Genomic DNA, 24478 nt, shown 5'->3' with positions numbered 1-24478 from the left:
AACTTAAAACTGCCGAGTCTACCACTAAACCATGTCCTTAAGCACCATGTCTATACCTCTTTTAAATACCCACAGGGATGGTGGCTCCACTACTTCCCTGGGCAGCCTGTTTCAGTGCTTGACAGCCCTGCGCCTGAAGGAAGTGTTCCCAATATCCAATATAAACCTCTTCTGCAATAACTTGGGGCCATTTCCTTTTGAAAACGACTGACCCCAATGTCAGTACAACCTCCTTTCTGTTATTTGTAGAAAGCACTATGGTCTCTCCTGAGCCTTCTTTTCTCCAGGATAAACACCCCCAGCTCCCTCACTGCTCCTCACAGGACTTGTGCTCCAGACCCTGCCCCAGCTCCACTGCCCTTCTCTGCACTCTCTCCAGCTCCTCAGTGTCTTTCCTGCACTCAGGGCCCAGCACTGGACACAGCACTGGAGCTGTGGCCTCAGCAGTGCCCAGTACAGGGGACAATCCCTGCCCTGGCCCTGCTGATCCAGGCCAGGATGCCATTGGCCTTCTTGGCCGCCTGGGCACAGCCTGGCTCATGTTCAGCTGCTGTCAGCAGCACCCCCAGGTCCTTTCCAGCCTCTCTGTCCCAGCCTGTGGCACTGCCTGGGGCTCTTGTGACCCAAGGGCAGGACCCAGCACTGGGCCTTGTTGAACTTCACACCATTCATCAATGCAGCCTGTCCAGATTCCTCTGCAGAGCCTTCCTGCCCAGCATATCAACACTGCCACTCATCTTGCTGTCATCTGTAAACTGACTAAAGGTGCATTTGATTAAGATATTAAACATGGCTAGCCCCACTCATGGCTGGCCACTGCCTGGTTGTAACTCCATTCCCTACCACTCCCTGTGCCCGGCAATCCCGGCAGCTTTTACCAAGTTGAGAGCTCACCAGTCCAAGCCATGAGCAGCTAGTTTTGTCTGGACAAATGCTGTGGGAGACAGTGTCAAAAGCTTTACTGAAGACCAGGCAGACAACAACCACAGCCTCTCCCTCACATTCTAACCTGGTCTCTCTGTCACAAAGGCAGATCAGACTGGTCAGGCAGGACCTGCCCTTCATAAACCCATCTGGCTGCATCTGATCCCCTGTTGTCCTGTACATACCATGTGACAGAACTCCAGGTGATCTGCTACATACATTCTCATCCATTCAGCTTCTCCATGAACACTAGAGAAAAGGGGTAACAGTGGAACAATTTCCTCTGCTATAATTTAACTTTATTTTTCCCTCAACTCATCTCATTAAATTTCCCCAAAAACCACATCCTCCCTGCAAATAAGTACTATTTCATCAGTACAAAACAGCTATTTTAAAAATGATGATTGTTCAGCTATAAAAGGTTCTACTTAATTCATATAAATTATATATGTAAATTTAAACCTAAATAAAAGCCATGTTCCCATGCTACATATATATTCTATTTCTAAATAGGATAATTGGTGTCAGATATATAAGATAATAATAAAGTTTTATAGGTAATAGGTAACATTTAATATTTCATTCTAATCCTCATTACATAAAGGCTAAGGTAATTACAGGAATCCTTATTATCTCTCATTCTTCCATCCTTATTTTCTTATTTGCGGTCCTAGAGCACAACTATGTTTTAGGCAAGTAATTTCATGGACTTATGAACAGATCCTTTTTCCTGAAAGGTACAGTTAATTTAGAATGTCCCCCCAAGGTACGTTTGTAGTTACAATTACCTCTTTTATTGTGCATTTGCTTGCACTGACAAAAGACAGTCTCTTCTGTCATTCTGCCTCCCAGGCAGCTAACTTTGTTATGCTCCTCCAGTTCTTCATGGCCTTCACTCTCCAATAGTCACAAGTGATTTCATATCATCTAATCAAATGAGTTAAATGCTATCAAAACATTCTGAGGAGGGGGAGAGAAACATATTTTTTCTGATTTTTTTTTCCTGTTACAGGACTGGTTAGTATGAAGAAGTATGTACTTTTTCCCCATCAGTTTTGCATTGTAACATAATACTACAGATAGCTAAATTGGTCTTTACAGTCCTTTCTTATTTTGGATATTTTTGCCTAGTTCAGATGTTAGAGCTTCCTATTCATTTGAGGTTTAACAAAAATGAAGTTTCCAGACACCTTAGCTTTGTTCCACTGCCATCACCATCATCCTCTAGCTCTGAGCACCACAGGGTGTCAGGGATGAACCAGCTGCACTCCCCTATCTACAGAAAAATTACCAAGTAAGAAGCTAATAAACTGCTTGTTTACTGTGATAGTTATCCATTCATAAATGGAGCTTGTCATTTCAGAAATATAGGGCAGAGCCACAAACAGTGAGCACCGAGAGAGATAACAGGCTGCACAAGGCTGGTGAAGGGAGCTTTGTTAGCAGTGACAGCTACAAGAGCAACCAGATGTCATTGCTGCTCTTTAAGAGTTTGGTCTTTACAGCACAGGATTCAGGGACTGGTGTTACATTTCTGCAGTGATTAACTTGTCACATACACATTAACTTCTCAGAAGTAATTACTGATTTTGTTAAGTCGTGGGTATGCCTGCCCACAAAATAAGAGTGATGGTTTGCTTAGATCATCATGAACTGGTACAGAAAACTGGATCAGTTTAGTTTGGAAAAAACCAAACCAAACCAACAAAAAATGCAACAAATCCCAATACTTTAAATAAATTCAAAGAGACAAGATTAATAGAAAGGTCTCAGAAATGAAAGGCCATTCCTGTACCTTGGAAAATGCTTAGAAATGTAATCATATTTATCTTTGCTCTAGCACAAAAGAACCAACAGACATTCATCCCATGATCATGTTAGAAAACAGAGGAATTACGACAAAAATTCATAGCTGTCCAAAATGGTCATGTCTTAACATACAGAAGACAGAAGTCTGCTGAATTTTTTAAGTGACTCTGTCTTTTGTTGATATGGAGTCCCTGATGAACATCTATTTGGTCTTTATTCTTAATCCTCATTTGAGGATAATTGTATGGAGGAGTTGCAGTAAAAGGTGACTCCATCAAAATCTTTACTTCTGCTACATTTACTACTAATACACAATTATGTTATCCAGAAAGCCCTGAGACTGATGTCTTCTGCTTCCTTTTAAGTTTTGAACATTTTATGACGTCTCATATTTATCAGTTGTTAACAAGCCCCAGGCAGGGGACAGAACTTAGAGATTTCATTTCAGGTGTCATTCTGCAGGTGAATCAGAATAAGTTTTTGCACAACCTGTCTTCTTGAATAGCTAAAACTCCATAGCTTATTTGCCATTAGGAATGTCTTTTTCTTGAGACCTAGGACAGTTCATGTACTCGGCATTGGTGAGACCACACCTTCAGTGCTGTGTCCAGTTCTGGGCCCCTCAGAAAGGACATTAAGGTGCTCAAACCAGTCCAGAGGAGGGCAACAAGGCTGGCGTGGGGTTTGGAACACAAGCCCTACGAGAAACAACTGAAGGAGCTGGGGTTGGTTAGCCTGGAGAAAAGGAGACTCAGGGATGACCATATCACTCTCTACACTTCCTGACAGGTGGTTGTAGTCAGGTGGTGATCAGTCTCTTCTCCCAGGCAGCAACTGACAGAATGAGAGGACACAGTCTTAAGCTGCGTTGGGGAAGTTTAGGTTAGACATCAGGAAAAAATTCTTCACTGAAAGTGATTGGGCACTGGAATCGCCTGCCCAGGGAGCTGCTGGAGTCGCATCCCAAGAAGTGTTTAAAAAAAGACTGGACATGGCACTCAGTGCTGTGGTTGAGTTGATGATGATGTGTTAGGTCATAGGTTGGACTTAATGATCTCAATGGTCTTTTCCAATCTAGTTCATTCTGTGGTTTTGTGATCTGCTTTTCACCTACTTACCATGTTCACAAATATTTAGTTCTTTACTTGATGTAAAAGAACATGGATTACATCCAGCATTAAAGATCTCTCTCTTCAGTCAAAAAGATGTCATGCAAAAATTTCATCATTTCATTGGAGTCTGGTACAGGGCAAATAAAAAAAGTTCAGCAACACTGTCAATTACATTTGCTTAGGTTGTACTATCAAAAATATGGCTGAATTACTCAGTCATGGAAAAGGAGGATTACTACAGATTCTGAAAAAGATCAGAGCATTTTTAGCCCACAAATCAGAGCTTACTTAAAAGTTTCTTTGCAATGATTAGGAAGATCTTGAAGGAAGGTCAATACAAAATTCTTAACTTTTACAGTAACTAATTTACACAATTATATATTATTAAAAAAGATTAATCAGTTCATCACAGTGACTTCCAATTTATTGTATTTTCAGGACAGCTTTCTGCAGTAGAAAACTTATGGCTTAAGTTTTTGGCAGCTAAAGTTACAAAAGAAAACAAGACTCAATATCATTCACCAGTGCAGGAAAGCACAGGGAGAGAGCATGGAAATGCACTATAAACCTACTGGTTCCTACCCTAAATGGTGCATGCTGCATAGGCAATTAAATGTTAAAAACAGGCTTTGAAGTTTTCATTTTTTTTACGCTGAAACATGGCGGTTTATCACAAAGAGCTGTTGCTAAAAAGTACAAGAAAGAGAAGAGCTGACTCAAAATGATGCCCTCTTATCTACTGCTTTTCAACTGAGTGGATCTAATGAATGAAGTGGAGATTGCTGTTTGTCTTGGCCTCAGTAACCACAAAGTGATCAAGTTTAAAATCTCTGTTGACAGGACAAAATGTGCCAGCAAAACCTCAACTCTAGACATAAGGAGAAGTGACTTCTCAGTTCAGGCTGTTCAGGAATTTAGTTAAGTAAAGTCCCTGGGAAAATGTTTTTTGCAGGCGCTGGGGTCCATCAGTACTGGTCAGTTTTTAAAAATCACCTCCTAAGGACACAGGAGCAGGCAATTCCCAAACGTTGGAAGTCAAGCAGGGGAGGCAGAAGGCAGAACAGGAATCTTCTCTTAGAAATAGGGCAAAAAAGGAAGACAAATGTCCAGTGGAAGCAAGGTTGTGTGACATGAGAATAACACAGAGATGCTGCTTTCCAACACATGGAGAAAATTTATGTGGTCAAAGCTGAACTGGAATTGAAGCTGGCCATAAATGTGGGGGAGAATAAAAAAAGTTTTAAAAAATATATTAATGGCAATAGGCAATGCAAAAATAACATCAGCCAATTAGAGCATGAGGATTGTTACGCTGCAAACAAGGACATGGATAAGGCAGAGGCATTTAACACATTCTTTGCCTTTGTCTTCAGCACAGGTGATAGAACAAATGGAACAAGGGGATTGCAATGCCCTGAGCTGGAGGACCATGACTATGCAAAAATGACCAACTCCCATCAACCCTCAAACTGTGCAGTTATCAGCTACTGCAGCTGGATCTCTATAAATCTATGGGCCTGATGGATTCATCTGAGAATCCTCAAAGAACTGGCTGATGTCATTGCAAAACTTCTCTCAATGATTTTTGAGTGGTCTTGGTAATCCTGAGTGGTCCCAGCTGACTGAAAGCTGGTGAATGTTCTCCCAGTTTTCAAGAAGGGCAAGAAACAGGATTGCAGAAGTACGGGCCTGTCAGTCTCACTTCTGTGCCTGGTAAATGTGGAGAAGATTGTTGTGGGGGAGATTGAAAAGAGCCTTTGAAATTTCAAATGGGACTATCCAAATAATTAGATTTTAAAATTAAATGAAAGAAGACTAGTGCTTTCTGTAGACAGTATGTTCTATGACCTGAAGTTTTGCTGGCCAGACAACACTAAAGGGTGAGGTGTTTCAGGAATACAAAGGGAAATCAATCAGTGATTGTATGATGACTAACATCAAGTAACAATAATTGGCGGAGAAGAAAAACTTAAAAAGTCTAGTTAGCATAAGAAATGGCAAGCTGTTCTCAAATACAGAAGAGACCCCCCTATAGTTGTAATACATAGGAGTAGTATACAAATTCAAAAGCTTCATAAAGACAAGCAAAACCCTAACTCTTTTAGTTCCTTAAGTGACTTCAGGATCTTATTTTTCCCTCAGGAAAATTTTCATGACAGCTGTAACATACACAACTGTAACATACACAGCTGTGTATAATACAGACACATAAAATGAAAACAAGGCCAGACAAACTTTGTGAAAGTAACAGAATATTAATGTTTTCTGACATAATTTCTGGTTTTATGCATGTAAAGTCCTGGAAGCTAAAGCTAAAAAAAAAAGGCAAAAAAAAAGCCTAATCTATTTAAAATTTCATCTAAAAGAGGACTTCACAACACAGAGCTTCTCAGAGGATTACGTATGTTTGTCAGAGAGCATCCTGAACTATGCTGGAAGGAATCTAGGACAAACTGATTGCACTGCTAAGGCACTGCCTTATGAGTGAATTTAGAACAGCTGGAGCCTTTCTTTTGTATTACTGCAAGCTGCACCTAAGGGGTCATATTGAAACACACTACAGATATTTTGCATTTCTATATTAAGAAAGCAATTTAAATTTATTTTATTTAGGAAGAAAGCTGACACTTGATCCAGAGGACTATTAATCAAATCAGATGGTGTCTTAGCAAGCTATTCAAGTGGGATGCTTATGCTCTCTTTCAATTTAAACTACAGAATAGATTAAAACAAATTAATTACATCCTCAGAAAGTATTTTCTTTTTGCTACTAGATTTGTACATCAATATAAATAGCTCATAAAGAAGCTTAGAGTTAATTCAATCATATAAAAAGAACTGCCTCTTAAACCCAGTCTATTTTCTAACTGAAACAATATCCACTTACAGCCTAATTTTCAGAGACACCAATTAACCTACTGCACCCCAGAAACCCTGGTGCTTATTTTCTCTTTCCTTCAGGAATGTCATCTTTTCCAGGACTAATCTTTGTGTTTCCTCTGGAGAGTGATTCGATACCACATATCTGACACTGCAGAACTGCTGAGGTGGAAGCAACACAAATAAACTAGAGGAAATAAAGAAGGATTTAAGGAAAAACAATTTGTATAGTTCTCATGATCAAGATGAGTGATTAGATAGTAGTTACAGTACAACCTAAGTTGTGGAGGCAATAGTAACCTATTCTTATATTTCTTGAGACATGGTCTCCATAAAACCTTTCAGAACTAAAATATTTAAAAAAACCAGTAAAGATGTCATAAGACTTTATCATTAACTTGATTTTCTCAAAAGCATAAAAAAATAAAACCACAAAAAAGATTTTTTACATTTTTATTTGAAATTAAATGTTTGAAAATTATTATTTTACACTGGTCACATGTATTACTATGATATATAATAATATATAAAATATATTATATATCTTAATTGTACAATATATTATATATTAATGATATAGATAATAATATATAATGGAATATATCTTGCACACTAATGTTATCTTTTTTAGCTGGAGATGTGTATTCAAATAAATATACTTTAAAAAAAAAAAAATTCTCTTTTAATTTCTTTCTAAAAATAAATTTGCCAAAATGAAAAGACCATAATCACTATCTGAAATATGCAGAAGTTTACCTATGTGCTTTGACCAGCAACAGTCAGACCTCCACTGTAATTTTCATAAGTGTAGATCAACTTTACAGAATGGGAGAAAAGCAGGAAGAGTGATCAGACACCAATGCAGATCCTGTATCAAAGATTATTCCCTTCTTTAGATGAGTTATCTTGGCTATTCAAAGCTTACATAAGCCTCTTTTAGAATGTTTTTATGTATCTGAAGACAGGAAGCAATCAGTTCATGGTCATAGGACAAAAAGTAATAATGATTTTAGTTAAAAATATTCAGGCTAGATATTAGAAATGCTTCTTCCAAGATGGACTTCAGGCACAGACAGCCTGTGGATGTCATGGAATGTTCATAATTTCTTAAATACCACAGATAATTCACAGGTATTGAGAGAGAATTATAAATTAGTGTTGGTGTTGGATATGAGACTATAACATAATTTTCTAGGCTCTCTTTTAGTCAATGATTGAAAATTAGGTTTACTTTATATTCTGATGGCACATTATGTTTAAGGTCACATTATGTTCAAAATTTGTTTAAGGAACAAATTCTAAGGTCTAAATAGTAAATTTTTGATACCACTTTGTTTAACATATATGTCCCCTGTTAGTGTCTGATTATATAATTAGCTAAATAAATAATGTTATAAACAGTCAATACATAATAATGCAGTTCAATAAGTTATGCTAGTCAGATATGAGACTAAATGCACTTTAAAAGCTTATGGGCCATTTTGATAGAAATTCCGCTTTGAACTGGATTATAAAAGATGCAATATCACCAAAGCCCTCAACCAATGGCATCAATCCCAGATTACACTGTATTATTTATCAACACATTTTATTCAGAAGACGTAAAGAACCACATTTTCTGTTTGCTTTTTGGTGCACAGAATAAGTTTAAGGTGCAAAGTTAACTTGCCAAGACCTTCTGAAGAAATTTGAAAGGTCACACGAAACCTGTTAGAAAAAAAAATCCGTCTTTGAAGTTAGATTCATTTTATCGTTCAGTGTCAATTGAAAAATCTCCTTCTGGGAAGGCTGCTTTCTATAATTGATGAAGTTTTTAATGTGACAGATGTTGACAACCATGAGTGATTATGTGCCATTTGATATACGGCAATATATTGGTGTCAATGATTGAATAAATCAGATTGCTAATCCAAGACACAATATGCAAATTTCCTTTACAAGGACACCACTGCTAACAACTATGGAGAATGCTCTGTCCAGTGTCTAGCATTTTGGATTTACGGTAGGTAATGACAAAAATGTTATGTCTTCTCTCTCCGGTAACAAAAGAAGCCACTTCACTGTTGCAGCAGTCCTTCTTTACATTGGGTCCTTCTGGAAAACTGCATTTTGATTAAAATTCCATATTTATTTCCTACATTATTTTTTACTTGAAAACTTATAATGCAGTAATTTGCTGTAGCTCCTTTAATTTAGTGGAAACATTGATATCATTATTTTAATCCCTTCCAACACTCTCTGTATTGGACGCCTGTTTATTCAGCTTTTAAAGTTTCCTTTTTGTGTTTTAAGCTAGGTCATGCAAGAAACACAGAGAACATGAAGCACCAAATCAAGGCCTTACAAGGGACATGCTCATTAAAAGAGCTGTGCAACTGCTATTTATTCTGCAGACTTCAGTGAAGCCACAACATCTATTAGCAGGCAGACCCAAAGACTTTTATCCCAGGGCAAAGCTGCTTCTGGAATAAGAGGGAAACCCCTGGCTGCAATACTGAGTGACACTACAGGAGGTCTGTTATCTTCTGGGAGCACAGAGCCAGGTCTTGAGAGAGTAGTCTGAATTGTGCTGCCCGTCCCAGAACATTTACTCTCACCACCTTCTTGAATAAGGAGTGGGAATAGGTCTGTGTAACAGCTGAAGCTGTTTGTGCCAGATGAACCCTTAAAAAAGTATGACCACACAGCTGCTCTAAGTCATTGAGCTCTTTTGCTTCTGATGGTTTTGTGACGATTTATATCTGCTAAGACTCTCGAAAATCATTTGAATCACAGAGTTGCATAGCTGTACAGAGAAGATTGAGTAGGCAGTGATGATTATGCTTATGGTTATTGTTTTGTCACATGAAACTGCAAAAGCATTTCATGAATGAGTCATGGTGAATTATGTTTAAATTATAGACTGTGACTCACTGATTTTCACATTGTTTTATCCTTCCAGCGTTCTATAAGAACCTAAGAGATAAGAAAAAGCCTGCTCTGTCAGGCCTGGAAAATTAGAAAAGGCCTATTCATCTACAACCATCCCATCAGAAAGGCTAAGAATAAGGAGCAGATCACCCTAACCAAGGAAAGAAATTTTTTTGCATCTTTGACGTGTCACAACTTGGGGGAGCTACATTCCGGAAAATCTACAGCTGGAAAATCTACACAAAGCCTTCTTGAGTAAGTGACAGAACAATTCTATATATGGCATCCCAACATCTGAAGCTGTATTTTTTCTTGGTTGTCTTGAATTTTTTCCGTCACTAGAATAAGCCAAGCTAAATCAATCATCTCTCTGCAGGAAGAAACAAGAGTTTTGTCTAAATAAAAGAAATTTTCCTAGCCACGGTATTTAACCCTTTATAAATTCCTGGCCTCATGCCAGTATTAGCTGGTGTCCCAGTAACTCCATGTTAGCTTGCAGCACTAAGACACTGAGAACATGCAGAAAGTGACCCTGCTGTGTAAAGCCCGAGTTAGGGCTAACACAGGTTTGGGCAGTGACTTCTCCCACTGCCTCTGGCTGTGTGGTGATAAATGTAGCTCATATGGCAGCATGTGTTTCTATGCGACACACTGCTAACTGAAAGATCAATTTCATGGGGTGAAGAAAAAAGTGCATAGAAAATTATCTATATACCTATTCATGTTTACATCGTATTTTTATCTCTATATAGGCAAATATAAACAGAAAATATATAGATATATTGATATATAAATATAGAGGTATCCACATATAAAGTAGATTATCAGTAGATATGTAGTAGAATAAAAAAATGAATCTATTAGATATTAATTTTTCTATATAGATATCTATAATTATATCTAGAGATATATAAATATACATGTGTATTATATAGATATATACACACATCTATGTGAAATATCTAGACCTAAACATATGCAGAGAATATGTATCTACACCTACAAAAACATAGGTATACTGTAGATTTAGAAAAAATGCAATTAAATACATAATATTGATTTTGGAAAAAAAGGCTTTAATATGAACTGTCACACATCAAAACACCTATATTCAATAAAGAAAAAACACATCATACTTTGGATTTTAATAGACTGTTTCATCTCAATGGGAAGATTGTTCCTAATATTTAACAAGACATTAAGACTTTTAATTTAAAAATACAGCATGGTCCAAATTACTAGACAATATATTGTATTACTCTTCCTAGATATGGCTTCACTGAGCATTCTAAAATCAACAGAATCATCTTGGATTTATGCTAGTGTTTTTTGCTAGGTTTTATTAATCTAGTGACAGTTACTACACATTGCTGAAAAAATCTAAGATATTTGCTAAGCCAGAGTAATATTTCAACAATAGATTTCAGATACAGAACAATCCAACAACCACTAAAAATATTAAGGGATACAATACTTCAGTTCAGTACCAGAAAACTGGTAGAAATTCTCAGTGTTATAAGTAATGTGTTGCATCAGCCTAGAATCTCAGCCTACTGCTGCTCACTGTGAACTTACAGAGATACTAAAAGCCTTTGTTTTAGAGAAGATCTGTAATTTTCTCACTTTTCCTGAACTTCAATTCTCACTGTTTAAACAGCTAAAGGCTAGTAGCAGGCCACCATGGTATGAGGTAGTTGTGTTTACTGAGCTCCAAACCTTGTGGTCTGAAAGGGATGACCAGGCTCCAGGAACCAGGATGAAGAAATAACTCACTGAAGAGCACAGACATAAAAGAAGGTAGCCAGTCTCCTTGGAGGACAAGAGGTTTGGCTTACAGGGATTACCTTGCCTGCACAGGGCTGAAATCTGTTTTGCAGGATGCTAAGTAATCTTCCTACCTGTTATGCCCCCGCAGGCAGAGCTTTCCTTTCAAGCTTTTCCAAGACTAAGTAAGCAAGTAGTAAGAAACTCTTCTCTATCCTTTTCAAACCTGGAGAGTTCCTCTTACCCCTTTGCCTCTGAAGCCTGGCTGTTTGCTCCCTGCAGTCTCCCACCTCTGCACTGCAGTTACCTGCCAAGCTCCCTTACTCCATGAGTAAGCTCAGCTGCTCTCCAGACAGGAACAGTGTCTCCTACACAAATTTTTTGGGAAGACTTTTTTGCAGAAAGTGGAGATGAGAAACAACACACATTAGGGTTTCCTGCAGCAGAGAGAGTTTAGTGGTGTGCACAGCTCTTTATATATGCTGCTCAAAAGACTCTGCATTAGAACCTGATTGGCAATAATTGGTTACCACCCAACTCACTGATCAATAGCTACCTGCTTACGTTCATGTCAGGGATTGGCTCTCTGTAGCCAAACCCTTCCTCCTCTTATGAAGCATGCAGTCCATCTGCATCCTGTCATAAGACTTCAGTTTATACTCTATGACTCAACATCCATAAACATCAGTTAAACAATAAAAATAAAAGTACTGTTCTTCTATAAGAACAGAAAGGAAAAAAACCTAAACAAACACATGGGCTTTACAACATTATCTGCCTGACTGTGGAGAAGACTGTAAGTAGTGAATGGGCAGAGGGATGAAGATGTTGGGCAAATATGCAATGCTTTTATCAAAACCTAAATGTATGTGGATGTAAATCCTAAAATGGCTTCAATTTAAGGCAATTAAGTCAAATTACCAACTTCTTGGTCTTTCAAGATTTGAGGACTTTCTGAAAGGGTTTTTGCAATCCAGGAATTCACAGGCATAAAGTAGCATTTCACTACCTGGAAGCTGATATCCTGTCAGAGATGCTCTGCCAGGATTATCTGCTCATTCCAAAATAGCATTAAAAAATACAAAAGATAAAGCAAATCCTCTTGAGATAACAAATAAAAGGCTCATCAAAAGTCTTAGAACTGTATGAGGCATATAAGCAGAAGAAATAGTTACGTGATATTTTCAAAAGCATCCCCAGTCCATGTAAGACCTCTGCTGTGGGCTAGGACCTCAGACTGAACAAAAACAGAACACACTTTTTTCAATAGAATATTGGAATGTAAGTTATATATATCTATATCCAAGCATCCTGGATCAATTCCCATATTTTCAGCTGCTGTGCTGGATCTTCAGCAGATCAGTTTCAGAGGGATTTAAGACATACTTTAATGTATTCAGTAATCCTGCTCTAGAATTTTTTCTTTCTGAGGTTAAGTATTCTAGAGAAATTGATGAATACATAACTAAAAATACAAAATATTTAACATTACTCCTCAGCAAGAGATATAACTTGCCCTGGACATTCCAAGACCTGTACTGTAATTAATGTATCAAGTTTTTCTGAAGTATTGCAGTTAAATTACCTCTTCTGTATGATGAGTGGCTATCATCCCTAATTAGAACAAAATAGGAGCACAGAAAATAAAAGAAACTTAGCAGAAAAATACTTAAGTTCTCCAGCTTCATAATAAAAAACTCCAGATTAAAAAATGCCTGAAATGGAGAGTTATGTTTTATTACAGATACAATTAGCAAGGAAAGTAATTATGCAAAAAACAAACAAAAGAGAAAAATATTTCTTTTTCTGTATATGCATATAGAGGGTTAGCAGGATAAGAGCACAAGACCTCCTCAGAAAGAAAAAATGTCTCAAGATTCATTATATGACTGTGAAAAAACAGATGGCATTGTAAATGTCAGTTAGAGTCAGGTGTCCTAATTATCTGTATGGTTTATACTTGAAATTTGTATTTCAGTCACATCATTATGCCCATGCTTCAAATTCCGTATATTAAGCCAGCCTTTCCAGGATCAAATTATTTCCACAGAAAACATTTTTCTATCAGAAAATGTATGAATCTAGATTAGGACATGGTTTATGGGCTTTAGGCTGCTAATCAAAGATGATTTCTGCTATTATCATATACTATCTTGATAGTCAGTGACTTAAAACAAATAAAAACCCCAACAACAAATCCACAAATGAAGCAGCCTGACTGAATAAGAAAAAATTCAAACAACAATAAACATTTTTCACAGCTATGAAGGTGCAATACTTCCAAGTCTCATCAAAAGAAAGAGGAAGTATAAGCATAGGCATAAGTCATCTTCAGAGAATGGCTTCAAGAGTAAAGAATGTGTTTCATACAAAGAAAGAACAGGGTTTTCATTTTGCAAGAAGATATCAAGAAGGACAATGCTAAAACTCCATGTGATAATAAAGAACTAGAAGGCACCAAACTGATTAGCTAGGAGACCAAGATACCCTGAGACATTCCCTTTCACGAAGATTTTATGTCATGAAATCATTTAGTGCAGTGTGGTTAGTACAACAGACTCAATCCTAGGTCATTGTATTCGCTTGAAAATGTTTGAATTTGTATTTGGATAATCTACACAGCTGTTTTAACTTCAGTCAAGAGAACAACTTGATTTTTGCAAAACTAGATAATAACACAAATAGCAGCATTGTAGAAAACTGTGTCAAAACCCCCGTTTCATCCTTTGGGGCTTATACCTGGAATTGAGATAAATATATAAACAGATTGTGGAAATATTTTTTTTGAATAAAATTTTTGCCATCAGAAGAAAAGCTCCATGAAGCTAGATATATTTAAATTCTTCCCGGTCAAATTGTTAAATTGACAAGGGAGAGTTTGCAACTATTCTAAGTAATCTGACATTAGGAAGCACAAACTTTATGGATTAACAAGGTGGCAATTTCTTTGGTTTTTTCTTATATTTGAATAGGCTTTTAAATACATCCTGAAAACACTAGTCCATTTTATCACACTCAACACACCTCAAATACAACAAAATCATTGGCAATAGATCAAATTAAATAATTTGTCAAGCCACCTAACTCCTAGGAACAATTTTCTCTGATCCTACTGACTAATGAAAAATGACCATTAGATCAATATATAGCCTCTTTATCTGAAATAGGACAAGCTAAAAACTGAGTTTACCAGAATTCAGAACAAAAAAAATAGATTTTTTTCTCAAATAATTTAAAATGTGAGAATAATGCTTCTATAACACCTGCATTGAACAACTCCTATTTCAAAACAAGAACTTAAAAGCTGATCAGCTGGCCTGCAAATGTTTCACCCATCCTGTTGTGGATATTCTTCTAATCATGTAAAGATTCTCATAACTGGAGCACTATGTGACAAGTAGGAGTCTGAATTGATTACAGACTGGATCTCAAGAGTATTTTGAATGTTTGCAGCCTGAATATTATAAAAGTATAGGGAGAAACACAACATTTAATGTTATAGACTTAGAGGAGTCTACCTTACTCTATTATTAATTTAATGTATTTCCTTCAGACCAAAACATTTCTTTTAAATACCCTTAAAGTATGATATATGAGCAAACAGAAGTATCATGGATGCAATTAACTTTTTTCTTAAGATCTTGGTTACCACTTAGTTCATTCAAGATTACAATTAAGTTTACTACTTTACAGCTAAAGACTGTTTTCTGTACATATGCAAAATCCTTGCAGTGGTATTAGTTTTTATGATAAGAGAGAGTTTTAAATGAGAAGTGTGACGGTATTAAGAACCATTAAATGTTGATGGCAGTGTAAAGAGCCTGAAGAGATTTTCTCATCACGTATTTTTCTCGGGTCTTATCTGTGACCTCTTGCAGTGCAGAGGCTGCAAGAGGACTGAACACACTGTTTAGGGAATTAACAGACAAAACGTGACTTTAAGAGATCTCAAATGCAGGATCGTATTTGCAAACATCTATTCATAAAGGCAAAAAAGCTTCAGTGGGGTTTCACCATGTTCAGCAATGCAAATGTGAAGCAAGCATTACTGAGATATACTCTGACAAGCAATAGAATATGGCCTCAAATCAACTTTGTAGGACAACTCCAGGAAACTGCAGTCGTCTTCTCTGAAGTCACTGCAAAATCAAGTGTGACAGGAAACAACTGAGTAGGAAGCTTAAAAAGCAATTACATTATCTGATTTGACTCTGAAAAATGCAGAGAAGTTAAATTCAGATTATTCTGCTATTTTTGTGGCTACAAATATTTTCTGCTACTACAGCAATCAATACAAGAATGAGAAAGACCAACAAGGTGAACCTTAGGAAAAAAATATGAGATTAAAAAAATGGCTTCACACAGTTACTCATCTATATCTGGGTTTTCCAAATTTAAAATATGATTTAGATGGGCTTTGCAAGGAACTACAGTATTATCTGTAGCCAATATCATACATATAAAAACACGTATAAGTTAATGTTACTATGCTGACAAATGTGAAATTCAGCCCTCACTTTTAATGCAGTCTCTAGTTGCAAATGATATTTAATTTATAGCAACCTAATTTCAATGTATCACTTTCTTCCATAAATTCTGTGTGTGTACTGAGATTTGTTAGACTGTTAGAGGAAAAAAGTCTGTCAAAAGTGTTTTGAAAAAAAAGTAATTTCTTGTACTGAGTGAAAATAATTTCACTGAGAACTGCTAGAAAGTATTATGAGTCAGGGATTTAAAGTTTGCTGGTCTAAAACTTTAGGTAACATTTTTTGAAGGTATATGAAGGGGAAAATGTCAAAATTATGAAAAACATAAAGCTGAACATTAATGTGAAGACGAGTTAAGAATTTAAAAATTCAAACTCCTGCTTTAGTTTACAAGAGTTTTGGCCAGGAAGTCTCTAAAAACTAAGGTCGATACTTCTAGTCAAGAATAGAGTAAGAGTAGTGCATTGTTATGGCCTCAGGAATCAAAACATTACTGAGTTGTAGATTGTTCCATATAAGTTTCAGGTTGGGGAGAGTCTGATCCAATTATTTATACAGGAGTGTAAAACCATTCATCTCTCATAATCTAGCTTTTAGCATTTGACTGTATTGAATCACATAACTAAAGACTGTGCCATAAGCAAAATTCTCCAAATGACCAGAGAACTGAGTAATTCCAGACCTGCTTACATCCAAAGCCCCATGTATCTTATGAACTTTTGTGCTTACCCAGTTATGATATATAATTTATAAAACTAGGAACCAACACACATTGGAGAATCACTTAAAATCATTACTCAAGTAATGTAGACAAGTCAGAACCTCTAAAATTTACTTAAGTAAAATATTGTGGGATAAAATCTATTTTTACTGCTAATATTGAACCATTAAGCACCTGAAAGCTTCATCATCATGCTAAATACCCTATATTTCATTTATGTAGCTCTAATAGTTAAGTTTCCATTTCATATATCACATACTCAGTGAAAACTGTGGAGAAAGTTTGGTCTAACTGGAAGCACGAATATTCTGGATCATGACAAAGGAAGTCTCTCTCACATGTAAGACATGAAGGACCTCAAATACCAATCAAATTATCTATTATGAGAAGAATACTCAAGCTACTAAAAAATTGTATGTTTTCATCTTATAAATTACTGACAGCCATAATTTTAATTACTCATTTTTAAAGCATTTCTTCTCAGAATTAAAATTATACACTTCATTCTACATGGTATAAATTTTGTTTTGGAGGATTTGTTTTAAATTATTGTGTTCAAGATTCGTGAACAAAATTTCACAAGTGTCAAATTAAATTGACTTCACAGCTCTTTTCTGTCCTGTCAGCAAACATTCTTCATGACTCAGGTTGAATCTGTAAAGCTGATCCAACTGCTTTAACTTTTAAGAATCTTATCACATGAAAATGAACTTTCCCTTTTTCAGGAAAAAGTTCCCCCAACTCACAACTTTCTTCCTTGCAGATAGCATTGCAAAAAGCCTGCACTTTATTGAGCAAATATCTGCAGGAATCAGGGGACTTGTTGACCACAGGCCCATGGAAGCCAACATATGATTCCCTTTTGAGAATATTTCAACATGAAATTAATATAGATTACAGACTGCTGACTGTTTCTAGCCTACAGCTGATCTCAGAGATCCACTAGAGACACATAATTGGTTAACTGGGAATATATCCATCCTGAAACATGCTGTACTGAGATCTCAATATAAAACACCCTAATTATTTTTAAAAAAAACTGGAATGGGCAAAGATTGTCTGTTCTGGTGTCTTGCTCTAGAGCCACCAATCAGGAATGCACTGGTATGGCATTTTAAAACTGTCCTGTAATTTTAAGAGAAATTAATAAAACTCCCAAGCCACAGTGACATCTGGCAACTCCAGGGAATACAGGAAAACCTGGATCTTCAAAGCTTATGGATTTCTTTCTGTAACTGCCACCTTTTGGAGCATGCTCACTCATGGTTTCAATAGCAGCTCTAATGAACCCTTGCTTTTAATTTCTGCCACTTTTGCACCCTGATCATATCCAGCATGCCCCATGCCCTAGGTGACAGCCCAGACAGCCGTGCTGCCTACAGAGGTTGCAAGTGTCATAAGCTACCCCCATCAGCAAGTCTGAGATGTTGTCACATATAGCATGATATGCAGCCTTCACAGAAAAGGAATTACAGCCAGGAACAGTTGCTGCTGAAGGAAACACAGCTTTTACTGTCTTTCCTTCTCTTCATCTTTGTGTTCTGTATCAGACATGACAAGTAATAAAGCCCATCTTGTTTTACAGATCCTGAAGTGTTACGTTTTCCAGCAGGATTTCTCAACATTGCCAAAGCCACATGGAGCAGGCTATGAATCCATGTAATCTCTGGCAATATTTTAAAAGTCTGAAATTCACTGCTTTTGAAGAAGAGACTTCAAAGCCCAGGCAAATTGAATACATCCAAATACTCCCTGTGCTGAGTTTGAATAGATACTGAAAAGCACCGTGTTTTTAAAGTGATCAAATGTGAGATGCCTTTTCCTTTTCTAGTCGACTATAGTAGACACTTGCAATAGTCCAGAGATAAATTGCAAGATATTCTTATCCAGCTTGGTATTTTTACCTTTCTGTTACTTAAGCCTAGTCATTTGTTGCTGCTTCATCTTTACCATCTTTACAGTACAAGACTCCAACTGTTTTAGCAGTACCTATGAAGTGGGTCTCAGTGGGATTCAGAAATCCTTGTCCTTTTACAAGTTACAAATGCATAGAGCACTTCTATTCAAAAATTGAAGAACAGAATAAAATTATAACAATGTTGTAATGACATTTGCTTATGTTTACAATAACTCCCCAAACAATATCTAACAAATAAAGCTGAACTTATTTTTGCTACCTTATGAACACTATTAAGCTCACCCTTTGATCCCTCTTTTGCAATTTGTTCTTTCTCACAGACCAGAAGTTTGACTATGTTTCCCCATCCATTCTGGGACTTGCACAGGAATTGGCCTGTTTTACTCTTCTCAGATAATTCACAAAGTTCATGATTTGATTTGATTTCAAAATTTCTCTCTTAGCGAGAGTAATTTTTAAATTTAAATTTTAAAAATGTTTTATCTTTTACTGATAAAAGGAAAAGATATCAGGGAAAAAAACCTCATACAGGTTTATCAGGAAAAAGCCTGTACAATACATCTTTTTTTCAGATTGCAGATCTGGTACTAACCACTGCTGATTTACTTTGGAAATTTGTCTTCAGGATAATTTAAGAGATTAAACCATTAAAGTAAATAAAAACACCGCCATCACCACCCAAAAACCCCAACCAATGAGCCAGACAAAAAACTCCCAACCAACATGAAAGAACATATATGCACACCAACCCAACACATTCGAGTTATGGCTAGCTTGCTGCCTAGACAGACAAATCTGTTCATGAGAAATACCTATGATTAAAAGTTTTTTATTTGTTCTGCATCGAAGTTTTTCTAACACACAGAATCTGCTGAAGTATTTGGAAACCATGCAGGTTACACACTGAAACAATAACTGAGTAGTGAGATAACAAGATACTGCTTCAGTTTGTACAGCAGCAATATTTCAGCTTTGTTTTATCAGTATCCATGCCTCTGTGGGCAGGAGCCTAGAGGACCTTCCAGGGTTATATGTTCTAGAAAATGAGCAGTGTCTTCTCATAGAGAAGACATTAGTTCAACCAGTTAGGACTACCTTGATTTCCTCCACCTCGTCTCATCTCCAAGTTAATATTTGTTATCATACATAACCAAACAGGTCTTTACCTCATTAAAAACCAAACCACCTACTGTTCATCTCAGATGCACTCAGGCAGGTCCTACTTCACTAAGATTGTTCTCCAGCTCCAAGTTACAGTTCATCCTTTCTCAGGCATTTATTCATCCTGAGTGCAAGAAGATAATACACTATGATTCTGTCTTGTTTTGTTTTTTATCAGTATTTGTGCAATGTGTGGTATACGCAGTGAGAGTGTCAGTTCTTTCTAGAAGTATCAGATACCCTCTTGGTGCACTAGAAGGGTCCTCTGTGAGTCTGCAGCTGACAGGATTTTGAACTTAAACGCTTATTGCAGGAGAAGGCAATAAGCCAGCAGTGTTGCCTTCATTATTGTTTTCACGTATTTGGAAAGATCTTAAAGATGTGGCCTCATGTACAGCCAGAGAGCTCATTACTTTGAGGTTGCATTTTCATCCTATACTGCATTTACACACATTTAATTCCCCAAAATACTTGGCTCTTGAAAATCAGTCAGTGCAAAATGAACAATGTATAAACATTTTCAGTGGGAAATTTTGCTCTGATTTTCAGCTGTGCTTTCTTGTAACTGGAAATGTAAGCTTTAGGCAACCAGTGCATCCCATTCAAGTTTTCCTCTTGTTTAAGCATTCTTTGCCTGAATGAGACCCAGTTTAAACTGTAGACAGATTTCATAGTGTGATTTTTATAATAAATCATTGTCTTGAAAGGAAGCTGTAATCACAGCTGATCATTACTTTCATTATTGTAGCTGTAGAAGCTACATGCTTTTAGAAAAACATGGTATCTTATATTTCACTTTTAGGATTTTCAGCAGAGCACAAATGTAAATTCTAACTAAAATTTAAATAATTCCATTTGGGGGCTTTGAATACATGAAAATTTCACTCTACTAGCACTTTGTTGAAGTATGTGCCAAAGGTAATACACAAAAAATCCCAATCAAAGCCTGATAAAAAAAAATAACATTTTAGAGTTCATTCAAGCAAAACCTATAAAAGAAACCTATTTTAGAAAAATCAAGTAAAGGTCTTAGAGCTGGATGTATGTTCAAATGGCTAAATGCCATAATACTTTGTGGTTTTGTAATCTGCAAATAGCAACAACCACTTCTTCAAACACTGATTTCTATGCTGTTATATATATTTAACTCACTGAGGTCATTCATCTGCCTTCCAAGGACTGAGTATTTTTATGCTTCATGAACAGCATTTACTTCATACTTTCCCTGAGGTGACTCTTCGCTACACATTCAGACAGTGAATTGCATACACAGCTGTACCCCACACCACTTCACAAGTATCTTTTTATTACAATTACTGTCAGCTGCCATGAGTTTCACACCAATTCACCAGAGCACACTAAAAATAGCACCCTCAGCACTCAGCAATATGAAATGTTGAGTTGCCTTCATTTCTCTAAATTCCTTTAAATAGCATTCATAACATTTACTTTCTTTTAATTTTGGCCTCAGTTTTACACCTTAATCCCCTTTGCTCAGAAACACACCATTAGCTACAGTACACTCTGAAAATATTTCTCATCATATGTTAGCTTACCTAATACATGATTGCTGTGAATAAAACAAATACAATACCAACCTGTCATGAAAGCCAAAATTTAAGAAATAATATTTCTCTATTTTTAGCTGTAGTTACATAACTCTAATTAGTTTTAGTTCTATGAGACAAAGGAATCTCTATATGGTGTTGCAGATATCCCTTTGAACAAAAATCTCATCAATGTAGTTATCTTTAAAAGTAACAGTGCATCTTTCCACACTTATAATGTCTCTTTTTTTCTTTCTGCAATTCTCATTGTATGTGAAATTACATATAACTCCTTAGGATTTTGGTTTATTATAAATTATACAGTTTCCTGAAACTATTTTAAAGCAACTTGCAAAGATGTCAATGTCTTCCTTGGTAATGCCAGATGGGCTTAAACAGGATGATGGGCACAAACTGTTGCTTGGAAGGCTCAGCTTGGGTACCAGAAAAACCGTTTTTCACGAGGATGGTAGCCTAGAAGTTAGAAAAGTGTACTCCAAGATTTCTGTAATTTCTGTCCCTTGGAGATTATCAAATCTCCCATGGGCAAGGCTTTGAGCAAGGTGATCCAGCTCTGAAGATACTCCTACTTGGACAACAAGGTCCACTATCCCCATGTGTCATTTTCAACCAAATTTTATGTTATTTTAGGAATCTCTATATAGACAAAAATACTGCATCTTTGATTTTCATTAGCAAGTATCAAACAGGTACTGTGGTCTGGTTAATACCTCAAACCAATCCTTTTGGCTTAAATTGCAAGTGCTTCTCAGTGCATGGACCACAAGGTTGAAAAAGTTGTGAGGAACATATTACTTCTAAAATGCAAAATAAATGGAGATTTGCAGTTCAAATGTGAAGAGTATGAAGGCCACGTCTGGAGGCCTGCAACCAAGACAGACAACCTGAGTTGTCTGGGAGGTACAGGGGTTGCTTTTTGTACAGATTATCTATCGTGGTTAGCATGACTGACTTTTTCTCTGCCTGAAATCCAGGTCACCAGAAGTTTCATTGACTCGATATGCTGGAGATAATACTGATTGTACTTTGGACCATGAGCAACACTCAGCTGCATAGTGCAAAAGAAGAATTCCTCTTGCTTTCTACAAGACGTAAATGGACTTCCTTGAAACTACTTTAAAAAGCCTGTTGTCAAAGTGTAAGAGGGAGAGATATGCCAACCAAAAGCTCTGCCAACTTTTGGTACTCAGTTTGATGCTGTTGCTCATTTGAAAACAGCATCTAAAAGAAGTTGCACTAAATGTGTTTTGCCAGAAGCTATGGAACTGTCAGTTACTTTAAACCACTGAATCCAGAAACAAATTTAGCAAAATTATTACTTCCGTCTCTTGCCTGTACAGTGGTTGATGCTCCTTTAGTAACACCTCTGGTGATGCTCATCCAGGATTTTCCTTCAAATACAGTTCTTATGATAAAAAAAGTGAAAAGGAGATCTTTAAATTTTTTTTCCCCGTGATATTTAAGTAATAGGAGGAGCTTTTAAACTCCTTCATTACAGCAAGAATTGTCTACATCCACATGTTCAGTCTGGAAAGAGAGGAAGGTTTTTACCTTTTTTCCCCTCACTGTTTCTCTAAGCCAAACACTGTATACATCACAAGAATAAAATACTCTCTCCCTCATTTCTTATGTGCTGCTTAGAAATTGTCTTATACAGGAATCCAATAGGTTGATTTTATTTATACAGTATTTCTATAGCAGCTGATTTAAAGAACTTTACTGTGAAGCAGTTCCTTATCTACTGTTTGTCTCTTTAAAATTGCTTTCTATTAAAAAATTATAATGAATATATTAAAAACTGTATTAAGAATTTCAATTCTGCTTTTCATGGATTTATGAGTTTACAATCTGGGCAGAGTTTGTACTCTGTACTGGTAACCAGCTTGATGTAGTTCTAAATATAATTTTGAAGCAGGCCAGAATTTTGGAAAAAGGAAAACCACCACAGGCTAAGCTATTCTCTCCCACAGTAGTTCTGGGACTCCACCACACATCATTCTGTAGATCATATTTACTAAACATAGGATTAAGTGATAACTATATATTGTGATTTTAACTTAAGTGGTTTTTTATTCACATGGTAACAGGCTTAGATTATAACTTATCTTCTTAGTAGAGGTGGACCATTACAGTCTCACAGCAGAGGAAAAGCTGTTAAACTGTATTGGGGTACTTCCAACTGTCTCACCTCACTCACATTGCAATAAGGTCTGCAAGCCTTAGAAAAAGCCTTCAGAAAAAGGTGGCTTTGGAAGGAAGCTTTCATGTGGATTCTGAGTAATCACCATGCAAAACAGACTATTATACTTCCTTGATATAAAAATCCATAAAAGTAACACTCTGAGCCAGCAGAGAGAAATGTTCAAAATCAAAGTATTTACCCATTGAATAGGATGTTTAGCTATAAATTTGAAGTGGGGACTTTGTATCTCCTTTCCTTTACTGTCTACGTAGTAGAGATGTAGTGAAAGCTGGTTATCTAGACTCTTCAGTCACTGGAAAAGTACATACAGAGAGTAATTCTACCTGCTTTGTAATGTGAACCAGAACATGTCTAAGAGAGCCTACACAACCCAGAGATCCACTTCAAGGATAAAAGAAGTGAAGAAAAATTCCACGAAGTGAAAATGAAAAAGAAAATGAGGATGATTGGAGATGCTGGTAAAGATCAGAGTTGTGCTTAGCAGGTGCTCTCTTAAGAAGAGATTTCACAGGCGCATTGGTTTGTTAAGCTGTATAGACAGCAGGCAAGTATAACCCCATGAATAATTATGAATACAATAATTTGCAAGTGCAACATGTGATCCATGGAACGAATTAGTTTTTCAGTCAGATAACTTAAGACAGCCTTGTACAACCTGCTGCAAGCAAGCAGAACTGAACCAGCCTCAAGGCAGTCATGGAAGGGCAGTTAATGTGGTGCCAAGCTGGCTTGGCAGAAGGCATAACTTGAAAGGTAAAATGAGCCAAATACAAGTTGAATTGAGGGCATTCTGACCACAGCCTTGCTGACCTATATCCCAACTACAGCAAAACATAAAACTCTGGGGGAAGAATAACCAAGAGAACATGTGAAAAAAACCCCATCAAATCAGAGTTGAAGGGCTGATTCAAGCTATCTTGACTAGGGACCTGGAGGAGGAGTATTTCAGCATCTGCCTTTATTTTTCTAGAAAGATGTAAAGATAATTCTAGATGCATCAAACTAGACTTCCCATTTGTAT

The 24478-nt window shown here is 36.7% G+C and overlaps 1 protein-coding gene and 1 long non-coding RNA gene across 18 annotated transcripts in view; one reads left to right on the top strand and one right to left on the bottom strand.

The window, feature by feature from the left end:
• Window positions 1-24478, bottom strand: part of LOC135290230 (uncharacterized) — a 54978-nt gene that overhangs the window by 7249 nt on the left and 23251 nt on the right. For 5 of the 15 annotated variants that reach the window (XR_010352961.1, XR_010352955.1, XR_010352930.1 and 2 more), the window contains one exon: window positions 19716-19810. The exons of 6 other annotated variants lie outside the window; for them this stretch is intronic. The gene's annotated coding sequence lies outside the window, so the exon portion shown is untranslated. Of the gene's footprint in view, window positions 1-878; window positions 1291-19691; window positions 19811-24478 lie in introns of those variants that run through there. 4 more of the 15 variants (XR_010352921.1, XR_010352966.1, XR_010352965.1 and 1 more) reach the window with 4 other exon arrangements.
• Window positions 1060-22866, top strand: LOC135290233 (uncharacterized). Of its 3 annotated transcripts, XR_010352970.1 has the most exons (6): window positions 1060-1127; window positions 8667-8727; window positions 9018-9238; window positions 9667-9890; window positions 18193-18414; window positions 22229-22866. It is a non-coding gene; the product is annotated as an uncharacterized LOC135290233 (long non-coding RNA). The 3 variants fall into 3 exon arrangements; XR_010352969.1 differs by lacking the exon at window positions 18193-18414; XR_010352968.1 differs by lacking the exons at window positions 18193-18414; window positions 22229-22866 and adding an exon at window positions 11293-11468.

This window comes from Passer domesticus, chromosome Z (assembly GCF_036417665.1).
Source record: "Passer domesticus isolate bPasDom1 chromosome Z, bPasDom1.hap1, whole genome shotgun sequence".
Classification (NCBI taxonomy): Eukaryota; Metazoa; Chordata; class Aves; order Passeriformes; family Passeridae; genus Passer; species Passer domesticus.
Note: the sequence above shows the minus strand (reverse complement) of the source record. Positions and strands in the feature narration are given on the sequence as shown.